Source organism: Oncorhynchus masou, chromosome 16 (assembly GCF_036934945.1).
Source record: "Oncorhynchus masou masou isolate Uvic2021 chromosome 16, UVic_Omas_1.1, whole genome shotgun sequence".
Lineage (NCBI taxonomy): Eukaryota > Metazoa > Chordata > Actinopteri > Salmoniformes > Salmonidae > Oncorhynchus > Oncorhynchus masou.
Genome location: NC_088227.1, coordinates 29,330,068 through 29,345,708, shown reverse-complemented (window position 1 = coordinate 29,345,708; position 15,641 = coordinate 29,330,068). Strand labels below are relative to the sequence as shown.

The window sequence follows — 15,641 nt, the reverse complement described above, 5'->3', positions numbered from 1 at the left end:
ACTTAGTATACAGTATGTGTGTGTCACTCAGTATACAGTATGTCTGTGTCACTCAGTTTACAGCATGTGTGTGTCCCTCCCGGTGTGAAAACACTGCTGTGTGTAATGTGTGTGTCTGCATCTCTGCTGTGTGTGTGTGTCTGCATCTCTGCTCTGTGTGTGTGTGTCTGCATCTCTGCTGTGTGTGTGTGTGTGTGTGTGATCCCCTTCATTAGGTGGACTCATGAGAGAGTCCAATGAGGCAGCAGCAGACCATCCTGTAGCTGACGCTAGGGCTAATATTCCTCAGCCTTGTTATTCTGCTAGTCTGAACAAAAAACACACTACTATCCTTGTCAAATACATTGTGGCCAAAAGTATGTGGACACATGTTCGTCAAACATCTCATTCTAAAATCATGGGCATTCATATGGAGTTGGTCCCCCTTTGATGCTATAACAGCCTCCACTCCTCTGGGAAGGCTTTCCACTAGATGTTGGAACATTGCTGTGGGGACTTGCTTCCATTCAGGAGAATTAGTGAGGTCAGGCACTGATGTTGGGCGATTAGGCCTGCCTCGCAGTCGGCATTCCAATTCATCCCAAAGGTGTTTGATGGGGTTGAGGTCAAAGCTCTGAGCAGACCAATCAAGTTCTTCCACATCGATCTCGACAACCCGTTTTTGTATGGACCTCGCTTTGTACACAGGGGCTGAATCAGGAAAGGATCCTTCCCCAAACTATTGCCACAGCCCGAACCATGAAAAACTGTCCTAGACCATTATTCCTCCTCCATCAAACTCTACAGTTGTCACCATACATTGGGGCAGGTAGTGTTCTCCTGGCATCCGTTGGACTGCCAGATGGTGAAGCATGATTCGTCACTCCAGAGAACGTGTTTCCACTGCTCCAGAGTCCAATGGTGCCTTTACCCCACTCCAGCTGACGCTTGGCATTGCGCATGGTGATCTTAGGCTTGTGTGCAGCTGCTCGGACATGGAAACCCATTTCATGAAGCTCCCGACCAACAGTTCTTGTGCTGATGTTGCTATCCAGAGGCAGTTTAGAACATGCTAGTGTGTGTTGCAACTTAGGACAGACAATTTTTATGCGCTTCAGCAGTCAGTGGTCCCGTTCTGTGAGCTTGTGTGGCCTACCACTTCACGGTTGAGCTCCCAGATGGTTCCATTTCACAATAACAGCACTTACAGTTTACTCAAGCAGGGCAGAAATTTGATGAACTGACTTGTTGGAAAGGTGGTATCCGTTGACTGTGCCACATTGAAAGTCACTGAGCTCATCAGTAAGACCATTCTATTGCCAATGTTTGTCTATGGAGATTACATGGCTGTGTGCTTGATTTTATACACCTGTCAACAATGGGTGTGGCAGAAATAGCCGAATCCACTCATTTTAAGGGGTGTCCACATGTTTTTTTTTTTTTTACCTTTTATTTTACTAGGCAAGTCAGTTAAGAACAAATTCTTATTTTCAATGACGGCCTAGGAACAGTGGGTTAACTGCCTGTTCAGGGGCAGAACGACAGATTTTTTACCTTGTCAGCTCGGGGATTTGAACTTGCAACCTTTCGGTTACTAGTCCAATGCTCTAATCACTATGCTACACTGCCGCCACACTTTTGTATATATAGCATACGTGTCAATAAAAGTTGTTACGGCATGTTTGTAAACTTTGCGTATTAATGTTATCATTTGTTATGATATGAATGTCATGCATCCATGTTTAAAGCAGGCCTAAATGAAGTAGTAGCAAGTAAATAATCACAGGAAGCCTTTGACATATGCCTGGCTTTGGTTCCACCAATATACTAACTCAGTAGACTCAGGGTCACAACAAGCGACTGAGTTTTTGTATGTTTACATGTTCTGTTTGTTTCTGCATCGGTAGTCCACAGGCTAATAGAACATTTTGTTTTTTCATATACAGTATATATATATATATATATATATATATATATATATATATATACATACACACACATACACAGTTGAAGTCAGACATTTACATACACCTCAGCCAAATACATTTAAACTCAGTGTTTCAAAATTCCTGACATTTAATCCTTGTAAAAATGCTCTGTCTTAGGTCAGTTACGGTCACCATTTTATTTTAAGAATGTGAAATGTTTCTTTTGATTTTCCCACGATGTCAAGCAAAAAGGCTTGAGTTTGAAGGTAGGCCTACAGTGGGGCAAAAAAGTATTTAGTCCACCACCAATTGTGCAAGTTCTCCCACTTAAAAAGATGAGAGAGGCCTGTAATTTATCATACAAACACTTCAACTAAGACAGACAAATTAGAAGAAAAAAAATCCAGAAAAATCACATTATAGGAGTTTTAATTAATTTATTTGCAAATTATGGTGGAAAATAAGTATTTGGTCAATAACAAAAGTTGATCTCAATACTTTGTTATATACACCCTTTGTTGGCAATGACAGAGGTCAAATGTTTTCTGTAAGTCTTCACAAGGTTTTCACACACTGTTGCTGGTATTTTGGCCCATTCCCCCATGCAGATCTCATCTAGAACAGTGATGTTTTGGGGCTGTTGCTGGGCAACACGGACTTTCAACTGGAAAAATTACTTGTGTCATGCACAAAGTAGATGTCCTAAGCAATTTGCCAAAACTACAGTTTGTTAACATGAAATTTGTTGTCACGCCCTGGTCTTAGTATTTTGTGTTTTCTTTATTTATTTGGTCAGGCCAGGGTGTGACATGGGTTTTGGTATGTGGTGTGTTTTGTCTTGGGGTTTCTCATAGGTATTGGGATTGTGGCTTAGTGGGGTTTTCTAGCTTAGTCTATGGCTGTCTGAAGTGGTTCTCAATCAGAGGCAGGTGTTTATCGTTGTCTCTGATTGGGAACCATATTTAGGCAGCCATATTCTTTGAGTGTGTCATGGGTGATTGTCCTTGTTTCTCTCTCTGTGTTACTTTGCACCAGTTTAGGCTGTTTCGGTTTTCGTGTTACGTTTTTGTATTGATTCGTGTTTCCTTGTTTTATTAAACATGAATTTAAATAGCCACGCCGCATTTCTTCACCTAAAGAAAGCCGTTACATTTGTGGAGTGGTTGAAAAATGAGTTTTAATGACTCCAACCTAAGTGTATGTAAACTTACGACTTCAACTGTAGATGATTGTCAAAAATGAGAAAGAAGGAAGTGTTTTTAAATGCGTAATAAAAGTTATTAATGGAGTTTTATTGACTCCAACCTATGTGGGTGTGTATATATATATATCACACACACAGTACCAGTCAAAAGTGTATATATATATATATATATATATATATATACAGTAACAATCGAAAGTTTGGACACACCTACTCATTCCAGGGTTTCTCTTTATTTTTTGTAACTATTTTCTACATTGTAGAACAACGGGGAAGACATAACTACTATGAAATAACACATATGGAGTCATGTAGTAACCAAAAAAAGTGTTAAACAAATCAGAATAGATTTTATATTTGAGATTCTTCAAAGTAGCCACACTTTGATTGCAGCTTTGCACACTCTTGGCATTCTCTCATCAGCTTCATGAGGCAGTCCCCTGGAATGCATTTCAATTAACAGGTATATCTTGTGGAATTTCTTTCCTTCTTAATGCATTTGAGCCAATCAGTTGGGTTGTGACAAGATAGGGCTATCTTCTGTATACCACCCCTATTTGGTAAAAGACCAATTCCCAATTATGGCAAGAACAGTTCAACTAAGCAAAGAGAACGAAAGTCATTAAGACATGAAGGTCAGTCAGTGTGGAACATTTCATGAACTTTTAAAGTTTCTTCAAGTGTAATCGCAAAAACCATCAAGCGCATTCAGGCTCTCATGACGACCGCCACATGAAAGGAAGACTCAAAGTTACCTCTGCTGTGGAGGATAAGTTCATTAGCATTACCAGCCTCGGAAATTGCAGCCAAATAAATGCTTCACAGAGTTCAAGTAACAGACACCAATATGAAGAAGAGACTTGCTTGGGCCAAGAAACATGAGCAATGGTGGAAATCTGTCCTTTGGTCTGATGAGCCCAAATTAAAGATTTTGGTTCCAAACGCTGTGTCTTTTTGAGAATGGATGATCTCTGTAGGTTCCCACAGTGAAGAATGGAGGAGGTGTTATGGTGTGGGGGTGATTTCCTGGTGACACTGTCTGTGATTTATTTAGAATTCAAGGCACACTTATCCAGCATGGCTACCACAGCATTCTGCAGCGATACGCCATCCCATCTGGTTTGGGCTTAGTGGGACTAGCATTTGTTTTTCAACAGGACAATGACCCAAAACACACCTCGAGGCTGTTTTAGCGCAATTTGACCAAGAAGGAGAGTGATGGAGTGCTGCATCGGATGACCTGGCCTCCACAATCACTCGGCCTCAACCCCATTGAGATGGTTTGGGATGAGTTGGACCGCAGACTGAAGGAAAAGCAGCCAACAAGTGCTCAGCATATGTGGGAACTCCTTCAAGATTGTTGGAAAAGCATTCCAGGTGAAGCTGGTTGAGAGAATGCCAAGAGTGTGCAAAGCTGTCATCAAGGCAAAGGGTGGCTACTTTGAAGAATCTCAAATATAAAATTTATTTTGATTTGTTAAACACTTTTTCATGATTCCATAAATGTAATTTCATAGTTGTGATGACTTCACTATTATTCTACAATGTAGAAAATAGACAAAAAATTAAGAAAAACCCTGGAATGAGTAGGTGCGTCTAAACTGTTGTCTGGTACTGTAAATAGTTTGTCTGTCTGTCTGTCTGGTCTGTGTTTCGGCCCCATCCCTCACAGTGGCTTCAAGTGTCCATGTGCATTCTGCAGCAACAAATCACAGCTCTCTTTCTTTCTCCTTCTCCCCCCTCTCTTTCTCTCCTCAGACTGAGAGAAGCCCTGGTGAAAGAAGCTCTAGTTTATCTAGTCATTGATCTAGGCAGCTAGCCATGTGTTTGAGCAGCATTCAGACTAAGAGGGAAATGTAGTTTTAACCCTCCCCTCCTCTATTTTCCTCCCTCTACTTATCTCCATTCCTCTCCACTATCTTCTCCCCGGACTTTCCACTTCCACAATGCTTTACTTTAACAGACATCTTCCTCACTCGCCCTCGTTCCCTTTTCAACTCTTTCTGAGATACACAATCTCTATATCAGCAGCAGTCTGAGTATTTAGTCCTATTAAGAATGGGACATAATCCTGGTACAGTAAGGAGCTGTGTGTGTGTGTGTGTGTGTGTGTGTGTGTGTGTGTGTGTGTGTGTGCTGCTATGTAACAGTAAACTGTGTGATGTTTAACATCATTCTCTGTGTGTCAGTGTCATTTCATTGAGGGTAATAATAGCTATCCTGAAGAGGACAGAGACGAGAAAAGGACATGTTCTGTGTTCTGGAGCAAAGGTTGCCACAGTAATTGGAAATACAAATTGCCTTCACATGTACAGATTCCCACAGTGGATTGGAGCACGGGTGGAGAGCCAATGTGAGTGGAGAGGTGTGTGTGTGTTTGGTTTAACTATCCTTGTGGGGACCAGATGTTCAGTAAAACAAGGAACATTTGCACAAGTGGGAAAATTTTGCAGATCCCCATAAGGAAATAGGCTATTTTAGGTTTAAATTTAGGGTTAGGGTTAGAATTAGGATTAGGTGTTAGGTTTAGGACTTAGGGTTTGGTGTTAAGTTAAGGTTTGGGGTTAGGTTTAGAAATAAGATTTTGAATGGGAATAAATTGTTTGGTCCTCACAAGGATAGTAAAATGTGTGTGTACGTGTGTTTGTGTGTGTGTCTTCCAACCTGAGGTAATTTCACAGCTATGGGGATGTCATCTGATGCTGAGGCGACTACATAATTTGGCCAAATACTTTATTAAAAGAAGCAATATTGATATGAGTTAACACCAGACATCTGTTAGAGGGACATCTCTATCTGTCTTTCTCTATGTCACACACACACACACACACACACAGGGAGTACGTGTTCACCTAAGTTGAAAAACGTAGGCGCACACAAAGAAATTTAGGAGTACATTTAAAAATATTTGTGGTATTAAATACCTAATTTACATAATTATTGAAACCCTTTGCTATGAGACTCGAAATTAAGCTCAGATGCTTTTTTAAAATGATGAATTTAGATTAGCTAACACAATGTTCCATTGGAACACAGGAGTGATGGTTGTTGATAATGGGCCTCTGTACACCTAAGTAGATATTCCATTAAAAATCAGCCGTTTCCAGCTACAATAGTCATTTACAACATTAACAATGACTACACTGTATTTCTGATCAATTTGATGTTATTTTAATGGAAAAAAATGTGCTTTTCTTTCAAAAACAAGAACATTTCTAAGTGACCCCAAACGTTTGAACGGTAGCGAACATGTTAGGGGTGTAACGGTTCACTGAAACTATGGTTTGGTACATATTGCGGTTTTGGGGTCACGGTTTGGTTCGGTTTCGGGTACAGCAGGAAAATGAAATGCCATTCACAATGTTTAGCATTCACAATGTTCCTGGCATGTTGTGACAGGATTGTTATGTTGGGTCTCTCATGTTCTCTCTTAATGCTGCGGTTGTAAACGTGTTGGAGGCGGGTATTTACCAGTTGTAAAGTCGTAAATACCAGTTGGATGCATTCATGCTATTTGAGAATGCTGATTGGCTAATGGCCAATAAACTAAAAGTACAGCTATCAAGATTGTAAACAAATGATAGAGTTCAAAAATCACATTAATAGATTGCTTTTTCTAAATGTTTTGTTGTTGCATTTAACTGCTGACAATGCTGTTATAGAGGGCATTTCGGCGAGCACATAAACTGCCTCTACCTTCCGTTCTATTGGCGAGTGTACAATCACTGGAGAACAAACTAGGCTCCGTTCAAGACTATCCTATCAACGGGACCTGAAGAACTTTAAAATCCTATGTCTCTTCGAGTCGTGGCTGAAGAAGGACATGGATAATATACATCTAGCTGTTTTTTCTGTTTTTCTGCATCAGACGAACAGAACGGCAGCGTTGTGTAAGCTCAAGAGGGGTGAGGTGTAAATCTCGAGGTTCTGCTCGCCTGAGTTAGAATACCTCATTATAAGCTGTAGATCATACTATGTTTCTGTCTATTTACCACCACAAACCGGTGCTGGAACTGAAACTGCACTCAATGAGCTGTATAGGGCCATAAGCAACCAAGAAAATTCTCATCCAGATGAGGCGCTACTAGTGGCCGGTGATTTTAACGCAGGGAATCTGAAATCCATTTTACCTCATTCTACCAGCATGTCACTTGTGCAACTAGAGGCAAAAAAACTACAGATCACCTTTACTCCACACACAGAGACGCATACAAAGCTCTCCATCGCACTCCATTTGGAAAATCTGACCATTACTCTATCCTCCATTACTCTATTAAATTACAAGCAAAAACTCAAACAGGAAATACCAGTGACACGCTAAATACAGAAGAGGTCAGGCTTCATTAATAAGTGCATTGACGACGTCTTCCCCACAGTGGTTGTACGTACATATCCCAAACAGAAGCTATGGATTTCCGCACTGAGCTAAAAGCGAGAGCTGACGCTTTCAACGAAAGCAATAGCCGAGGAAGTTCTACAAAGACCACCGAAAAGACTAAGTGTATAAACAACAACCATCGGTTTCACTGTTAACACCAATGGGTATTAAGTCTAATATAACTCTCCAACTTACCAGTTCAACATGAAGTAACTTCAGTGGGTGAAACTCATAATCTTGGCCTGTGAGGACAAAGGAGGGAACATTTAAAGGCCCAATGCAGCAGTTGTCTCAATATCAAATCATTTAAAAATGTTTCTTAGCAAAGATTAATTTCTCAAGCAATAATTTAGCTAGGACTGTCTGGGAGTGGTCTGAGTGGGGAGGGGAAAACTGAAAACTAGCTGTTATCGGCAGAGATGTTTGGAACTCTCTTTCTTATTGGTCAATCAACTAATTTAACGCCTGGTTTCGGGTGGTCTTTTCAAAACAGCTGTTACACTAAAAGGAAATGATCATAATTGTCATATTTTCACAAGATTATTCCAACCTCCTGGTGTGGAAATGTATATAAAACACAAGCAAATCTAGTATTTGACTGGACTGGGCCTTTAAGAACAAGTCAGAGGCAAAAAGCTCTGGACATGAGGAGCCTCCCCTTAAATCAAGAAACTCATTAAACCTATGGACATGAACCTCACAGATGGACTGCAGACAGACAGATACACACACCTCCGCGGCCCCTCTCCCCTGCCAAGGAAAACACCCTAGTAAATTATAATATCCACAATGGAGGCTTGGGAAGAGAGTCCTGTTTTGGTTAGCTATAACAATAAAGCGGAAAGCTATGAATCATAATGTGTTTAAACAAACAATGGAACTATTCGTCATAGATAATCAGATCTGTCTGTTATTTTCAACTAATTTTCAGTGTGTGTGTGTGTGTGTGTGTGTGTGTGTGTGTGTGTGTGTGTGTGCATGTATGTACAGTTGAAGTCGGAAGTTTACATACACCTTAGCCAAATACATTTAAACTCAGTTTTTCACAATTTCTGACATTTAATCCTAGCAAAAATTCCGGTTTAGGTCAGTTAAGATCACCACTTAATTTTAAGAATGTGAAATGTCAGAATAATAGTAGAGAGAATGCTTTATTTCAGCTTTTCTTTCATCACATTCCCAGTGGGTCAGAAGTTTACATACACTCAATTAGTATTTGGTATCTTTTCCTTTCAATTGTTTAACTTGGATCAAACGTTTTGGGTAGCCTCCCACAAGCTTCCCACAATAAATTAGGTGAACTTTGGCCCATTCCTCCTGACAGAGCTGATGTAACTGAGTCTGGTTTGTAGGCCTCCTTGCTCGCACACGCATTTTCGGTTCTGCCCAAAACGTTTCTATGGGATTGAGGTCAGGGCTTTGTGATGGCCACTCCAATACCTTGACTTTGTTGTCATTAAGCCATTTTGCCACAACTTTGGAAGTATGCTTAGGGTCATTGTACATTTGGAAGACCCATTTGCGACCAAGCTTTAACTTCCTGATTGATGTCTTGAGTTGTTGCTTCAATATATCCACATAATTTTCCTCCCTCATGATGCCATCGATTTTGTGAAGTGCACCAATCCCTCCTGCAGCAAAGCACCCCCACAACATGATGCTACAACCTCCGTGCTTCACGGTTGGGATGGTGTTCTTCGACTTGCAAGCCACCCCCTTTTTCCTCCAAAACATAACGATGGTCATTATGGCCAAACAGTTCTATTTTTGTTTCATCAGACCAGAGGAAATTTCTCCAAAAAGTACGATCTTTGTCCCCATGTGCGGTTGCAAACCGTAGTCTGGCTTTTTATGGCGGTTCTGGAGCAGTGGCTTCTTCCTTGCTGAGCGGCCTTTCAGGTTATGTTGATATGGGACTTGTTTTGCTGTGGATATAGATACTTTTGCACCTGTTTCCTCCAGCATCTTCACAAGGTCCTTTGCTGTTGTTCTGGGATTGATTTGCACTTTTTGCACCAACGTGGTTCATCTCTAGGAGACAGAACGCATCTCCTTCCTGAGTGGTATGACAGCTGCGTGGTCCCATGGTGTTTATACTTGCGTACTATTGTTTGTACAGATGAACGTGGTACATTCAGGCGTTTGGAAATTGCTCCCAAAGATTAACCAGACTTGTGGAGGCCTACAATTTATTTTCTGAGGACTTGGCTGATTTCTTTTGATTTTCCCCCCAAAAAAAGAGGCACTGAGTTTGAAGGTAGGCCTTGAAAAACATCCACAGGTACACCGCCAATTGACTCAAATGATGTCAATTAGCCTATCAGAAACTTCTAAAGCCATGACGTCATTTTATGGAATTTTCCAAGCTGTTTAAAAGGCACAGTCAACTTAGTGCATGTAAACTTCTGATCCACTGGAATTGTGATACAGCGAAATAATTGAAATAATCTGTCTGTAAACAATTGTTGGAAAAATGACTTGTGTCATGCACAAAGTAGATGTCCTAACCGACTTGCCAAAACTATAGTTTGTTAACAAGAAATGTGTGTGTGTGTATGTGTGTGTGTGTGTGTGTGTACTAGGCTACCCTGCCAGACCTTATATGTCCATCTCCCTGAGAGATGGATCAAAGCAGCATAGCTGTTGTGTGAGAAGAGGAAGAGAGGACAGGAGGAAAGCATAATACCTCAGTCAAAACAAAGGATGGATATATGGAGTCAGATGACTGATCTAGAGCAGACTGGGGCTGTCCCGTTGCAACGCCACTGGATGATCACGGTAGGTGTTGGACCGATAGATACAAGGTCGCTGGTTCCAGTCCCACTTGTTTTACCCCAGGAATTAGCTTCCATACGATGTTGGTTACCTCATCAATGTCAAAATCTAACATGGGAAGACCCAAACACAGACAAACACTACCACCACTGACACAGTCATACCAGTCATACAGTCATACCACTGCCAGCTTCTCCAAACACAACAATCATTGTGTGTGTGTTTTCTGATTGACATCTCCACAGCCAGACCAGTACAGCAGAGCTTGGGGACTCCCTCCTCTGAACAGCATCATGCAGCAGGTCTGGAGACGAGCCAACGTCTATGTTTCAACCCCGAACAACATCACTGATTTACAAATATGCAACAAATCAATATTGAAGAATAGTATGCAATACGTGTGTGTGTGTGTGTGTGTGTGTGTGTGTGTGTGTGTGTGTGTGTGTGTGTGTGTGTGTGTGTGTGTGTGTGTGTACACGAGTCCTCTACCACTAGATGCAGAGCCACACAGAAGTATCCTTCTAGTTTTGAAGGCAGCAGGGTAAACGGTGTGACTCATAGCAATCCTATCTGTTTGTTTGCCTGTCTGGCTAAATGTCATTTCAGACGTGATCAGCTAAGGAACTGCCGGAGACTGCTTTTAGGTCCACCCCAATCTCTATTTCCTGTTTTACAGCTCACCTAAACATTATACTTTATCACGGCATTGCATTTGGTTTATTTTGTGTCTAGGATTCTGGAATAAATCTATTCTGCTTTTTTTCACATCACTTGCCTTGGTTCAGCATTTATTTATTTATTTCTGAGCCAGGCACCAGCAGCAAGCTACTGTCAGCCAGCTGCTGTCAGACAAATACCATTTCCTCCTTGGAGATTTGAGATTAAAACAAACACTTTTTAGCTGCCTAAACCGGTCTCCCTTTTCAGGGACCTGATTCACAATGAAGCATCAGCCATCCCATTAACACAACACAGTCAATATTCATCACAAAATCACTGCATTGTGTAATAGCAGCCAAATATATCACCTTTCCAAACAACCTGTACAATATGGCACAGACAGATTTTAGACAAGCAGCATAATCTGAGCCTCGGCCAACGAACAAACGCCCTCAATCAGTATAAGCTTTCCCCTCATAACAATAACCATACCCTCTGACCCGAAAAAACACAGCCCTTAAGCTTCTTAGCCCAACTCTCTTCATCAGAATCAGCTTTAGGCTATGGTGGCTTCTAAACTATGCAGGTAAGGTCATTTGAGACCTATAAGGTTATATCTGAGCAAAGCAATGTTCTGAGATATTGAGCATTAAAGGTTTCACATCTCAGGTATCCGACCTGTTTTGTAGTCCTCACCTTAAAGGAGCCTAAAGTTCAGAGGGGGTTGCAGTCGCAGATAGAAACTTATGGCTCTGAAATGTCAATCTGGGTTCAACCATAAGGTCCTGCCTGACATCCAATGTTAAAATGATTTCAATTTCAATAGAAAAGTACAGATTTGTAATGATTAAATAAAGAGAATATCCTTCCTTATTTCTAATGATGTCATCACATTTGTTAAACACATTTACACATTTGATTTAACACATTTGTTAAAGCGATAGTTCCCTAAAATGACAAATACACTATATTATCCCATGGAGAACTACCCATGTTGCTGAAGCTTAGCTCTGGATGAGTAAACTGATATATTTTTCTGGTCTCTGACACCCAAAGTCAGTAAATTACTTGCTATTTACCAATAAAATGTGTTAAGTTAAGTAATTTTAGAGAAATGCCCCTTCCATGTAGGTTTTCGTATTGATATAGAACACGACAAAAGCAGCAATGCCTCTCCTAAGGGCGTTAAACATGCTCTAAGAAACCTGTGTTCATTTGTTCTTACCATAAAGAACTTACGTTATGGCCATTCTTCTAAAAATGGGTGGAAAAAACTATTAAGTAATTAAAAATGAGGACCGGAACCTATTATGTCAATAATCAAGGACTTGGAACGATAAGGTTCCATCTGCAAAATGAACACTAGGTGTACAAAATATTAGGAACATCCTAATATTGAGTTGCACCACCTTATGCCCTCAGAGCAGCCTCAATTCGTTGGGGCATGGCCTCTACAAGGTGTCGAAAGCTTTCCACAGGGATGCTGGCTCATGCTGACTCCATTGCTTCCCACAGTTGTGTCAAGTTGGCTGGATTGTCCTTTGGGTGGTGGACCATTCATGATACACACAGGAAACTGTGCAGTTCTTGACACTGAAACCGGTGCGTCTGGCACCTACTACCAGACCCCGTTCAAAGGCACTTCAATCTTTTGTCTTGCCAATTCACTCTCTGAATGGTACGCATACATAATCCATGTCTCAAGGCGTAAAGATCCTTATTTAACCTGTCTCCCCTTCATCTACACTGATTGAAGTGGATTTAACAAGTGACATCAATAAGGGATCATAGCTTTCACCCTGATTCACCTGGTCAGTCTATGTCATGGAAAAAGCACTCAGTGTATAGTTTTGAGATAATGAGTATTTTTCAAGTCCCAAATCTCAGAACCGTTTTGTAATGTCTTCCTCTTTCATGACTCAATAAGTATATCACCTTACAAACAATTATTTTTGATTGACAACCCAGCAATGAGATTGGATTCCAGAATTAACCTTATAGCACCAAGTCAAAAGGTGTTTGGGTAAAAAGAACTTTCAGGTTTGTCTTTTTTTCTCTCCATAGTAAATAAACTTGTTTTATTATCGGACATATCTCACATATAAAGGTTTACTAAAGAGCAACTCTATGTGAATAACTCCTTTTTTACCAAATGTCATAGACCTTTATAGTCCCAAGGTCACTAACGGGTTTTGTGCGAAGGAGGTAGGTAGGGCAATGTTTGTCTCTCTAATCGCAATCGAAGTGCTTATGCCACTGTGTCAATACTATAAACCTGGATAGGGCTCTCTTTCTACACACAGCAGACATGCAGTGACAGAAGCTGACCGCACGCTTCACACACAGGACATTGGCTCCGTGCGTGCACGGGAACAGGTGGCAGTTCCGCGCACAGGTGTGCGTCTACAACACCACTGAACAAAAACAGGGTATCCTGTGTACTCTTTGTATCCCTTACCATCAACATACATGTCGACTGCTATTTATTTACAAAAAAATACTTTGGACAAATGCCTTTCAATATCAAAACAGAAAATGCACTACTAACGTTAATGCATCTCAGAAATCAGTATAGCTCGACAAGAGTAGCCATTGGCTGATTGTTATTTCTTGATTCTCTTGCTTGTTGTGATGGAAGAAGCGGAACATGCATGGCAAATGAGTGCACACTGCACACAGCCCCAAACATCAGAATACTGGCTAACGTCAGCAAGCTAGTTGTCTGACAAGCAGACATCGTTAGCATGAATTGTGATCTATATCTCTACAAAATAATGTATAAATTGAGCAAACTATTGTTCAATAACTCGTATGTTTGTTATCTAACTTAGCTAGTAGCTGCCATATGTTTAAACCCAAATAATTTAGAGTGGTTTGCGAGAAAGCTAGCCTAGCAGGTGGTGCATCTCTCATGTAAGCATGCCAGTCTGACTACTTTTATGGGCAAGCAAGCTGGGTATCCCTGCTATTGTCTGTCCTGTTTGCTAGCAGCTAGCAAGCCTCTATCTTGGAGAAGAAAATACCGATATTCCCCTCCATTTGTCAAGTTTTTGACGCTGCAAACCAGCTGACCAACAATACACCACAGATGAATGGGGATACATACCTTTGATCAGCCTATATACCGTTTCTGCTAACGTTCCAATTCACAAAAACGAAAGCAATGGATGGATAGGACAACCATGCACGTGTTGTGCATGCGTGTACACGAGCTATAATGTTATTTTACATCAAACCAAGAACGACCCTTTCGAAAATAACCCACAAGATTTGCCGCTGTTTCTGCAATCTAGCTTCCAGGACGACCTCTCTGGGAGTGGAATATTCTCACGGGTTTCAACCACCAATATGAAAACAAGGGAACGTTTTTATCTCTCCAATACTGTAAATTACTAGACACCCAGATCAACGAATCATACAAAAGTGGTGCTCAGCAAAACATTGCAAAAGTCCCACTTGCAGCCAAAATGACAGAAATATGAAAATGCCCTTACGTAAATTGGTTGCGACGAGAACGGATACAATCCGATGTGAGAAATGATGCTTGCAGAGGCTGGACCGGGATTTTCTCTGCTTTTTACAGCTGCTGTGCTGTATCTCCCGCCCTCTCTCTGTTCCTCTCAAACTATCTCTCTCTTCCCCTCGTGTCTTTATCATTCCCTTCCAAGAGCCCGCTCCTCTTGTACCACTCGCCATCCAGTGGAGAATGGCCATATGCGTTCCTATAAGAAACCACTCTCGGGATTTGTGCGCGCGTGCATGCGACTAGTGTACGTGCGTGCATGTGTGTGTGTGCGGCTCAGACAAATGACAGGTTGTAAAGGAATATTATGTTATACTACAATTTGGTGTGTGTGTGTGTGTGTGTGTGTGTGTGTGTGTGTGTGTGTGTGTTCATCCCACTAACAGTAGCCCGCAAATGCAATGCTTTTTTTGAGAGGCCTTGTCATGTTGGTATAAATGTTGATACTTGAGTAACCTAAGTAGAGCCCTCTCTAAATGATCCTCTCCTTGAGACCTTAGATCAAATCAAATGATCAAATCAAATGTATTTATAAAGCCCGTTTTACATCAGCAGATGTCACAAAGTGCTTATACAGAAATCCAGCCTAAAACCCCAAACTGTAAGTGTCAGGTGGCAGGTAGTCTAGCGTTTAGAGGATTGGGCCAGTAAACAAAAGTAACTGGTTCAAATACCAGAGCCGACTATGTGAACATCTGTCAATGTGCCCTTGAGCAAGTAAATTAAACCTAATTTGCTCCAGGAGTGCAGTACTACTGTGGCTGACCCTGTAAAACAACACATTTCTCTCATTTCTTTGGCATATGTGACAATAAAACAGCTTAATCCTGACATGTTTATTTCTTGGTCTCACAAGAGAAAATCTAAACTACTGTTTCTAAGCCCTTGCAGAGAAACAACATGATCAAAATCATATAAACTAATTGGCGTGACATCATAGAGGGTGGCAGAGCAAGTTTTAAACAGGAAGCACACGATAAAATCAGCGACAGATTTGTTTTCTGTTTTGATGTTAAGGTTATAAAACTCTCATAAATAATGCACAGTGCCACATTGTGATGTGAATGTGTATACTAGGTACTGGTGCATCAAAATACATTCAAAGTTGCCAATATTACAGTATGTTTACATTTTGTCATTCATTCATGTTTGGTTGTTGTCCTGCAATACCAGCCATAGCAAGCTATAGTAGGA

The 15,641-nt window shown here is 41.0% G+C and overlaps 1 protein-coding gene across 4 annotated transcripts in view; it reads right to left on the bottom strand.

Moving 5' to 3' along the window:
- The window catches only part of LOC135557797 (1-phosphatidylinositol 4,5-bisphosphate phosphodiesterase beta-4-like), a 185,752-nt gene extending 171,192 nt beyond the window's left edge, over window positions 1–14,560 (bottom strand). For 3 of the 4 annotated variants that reach the window (XR_010458264.1, XM_064991420.1, XM_064991422.1), the window contains exons 1-2: window positions 14,419–14,560; window positions 7,685–7,731 (exon numbers count right to left, since the gene is read on the bottom strand). The gene's annotated coding sequence lies outside the window, so the exon portion shown is untranslated. The remainder of the gene's footprint in view (window positions 1–7,684; window positions 7,732–14,418) is intronic. The other variant, XM_064991421.1, reaches the window with a different exon arrangement.
- Between the last annotated feature and the right edge of the window lie 1,081 nt (window positions 14,561–15,641).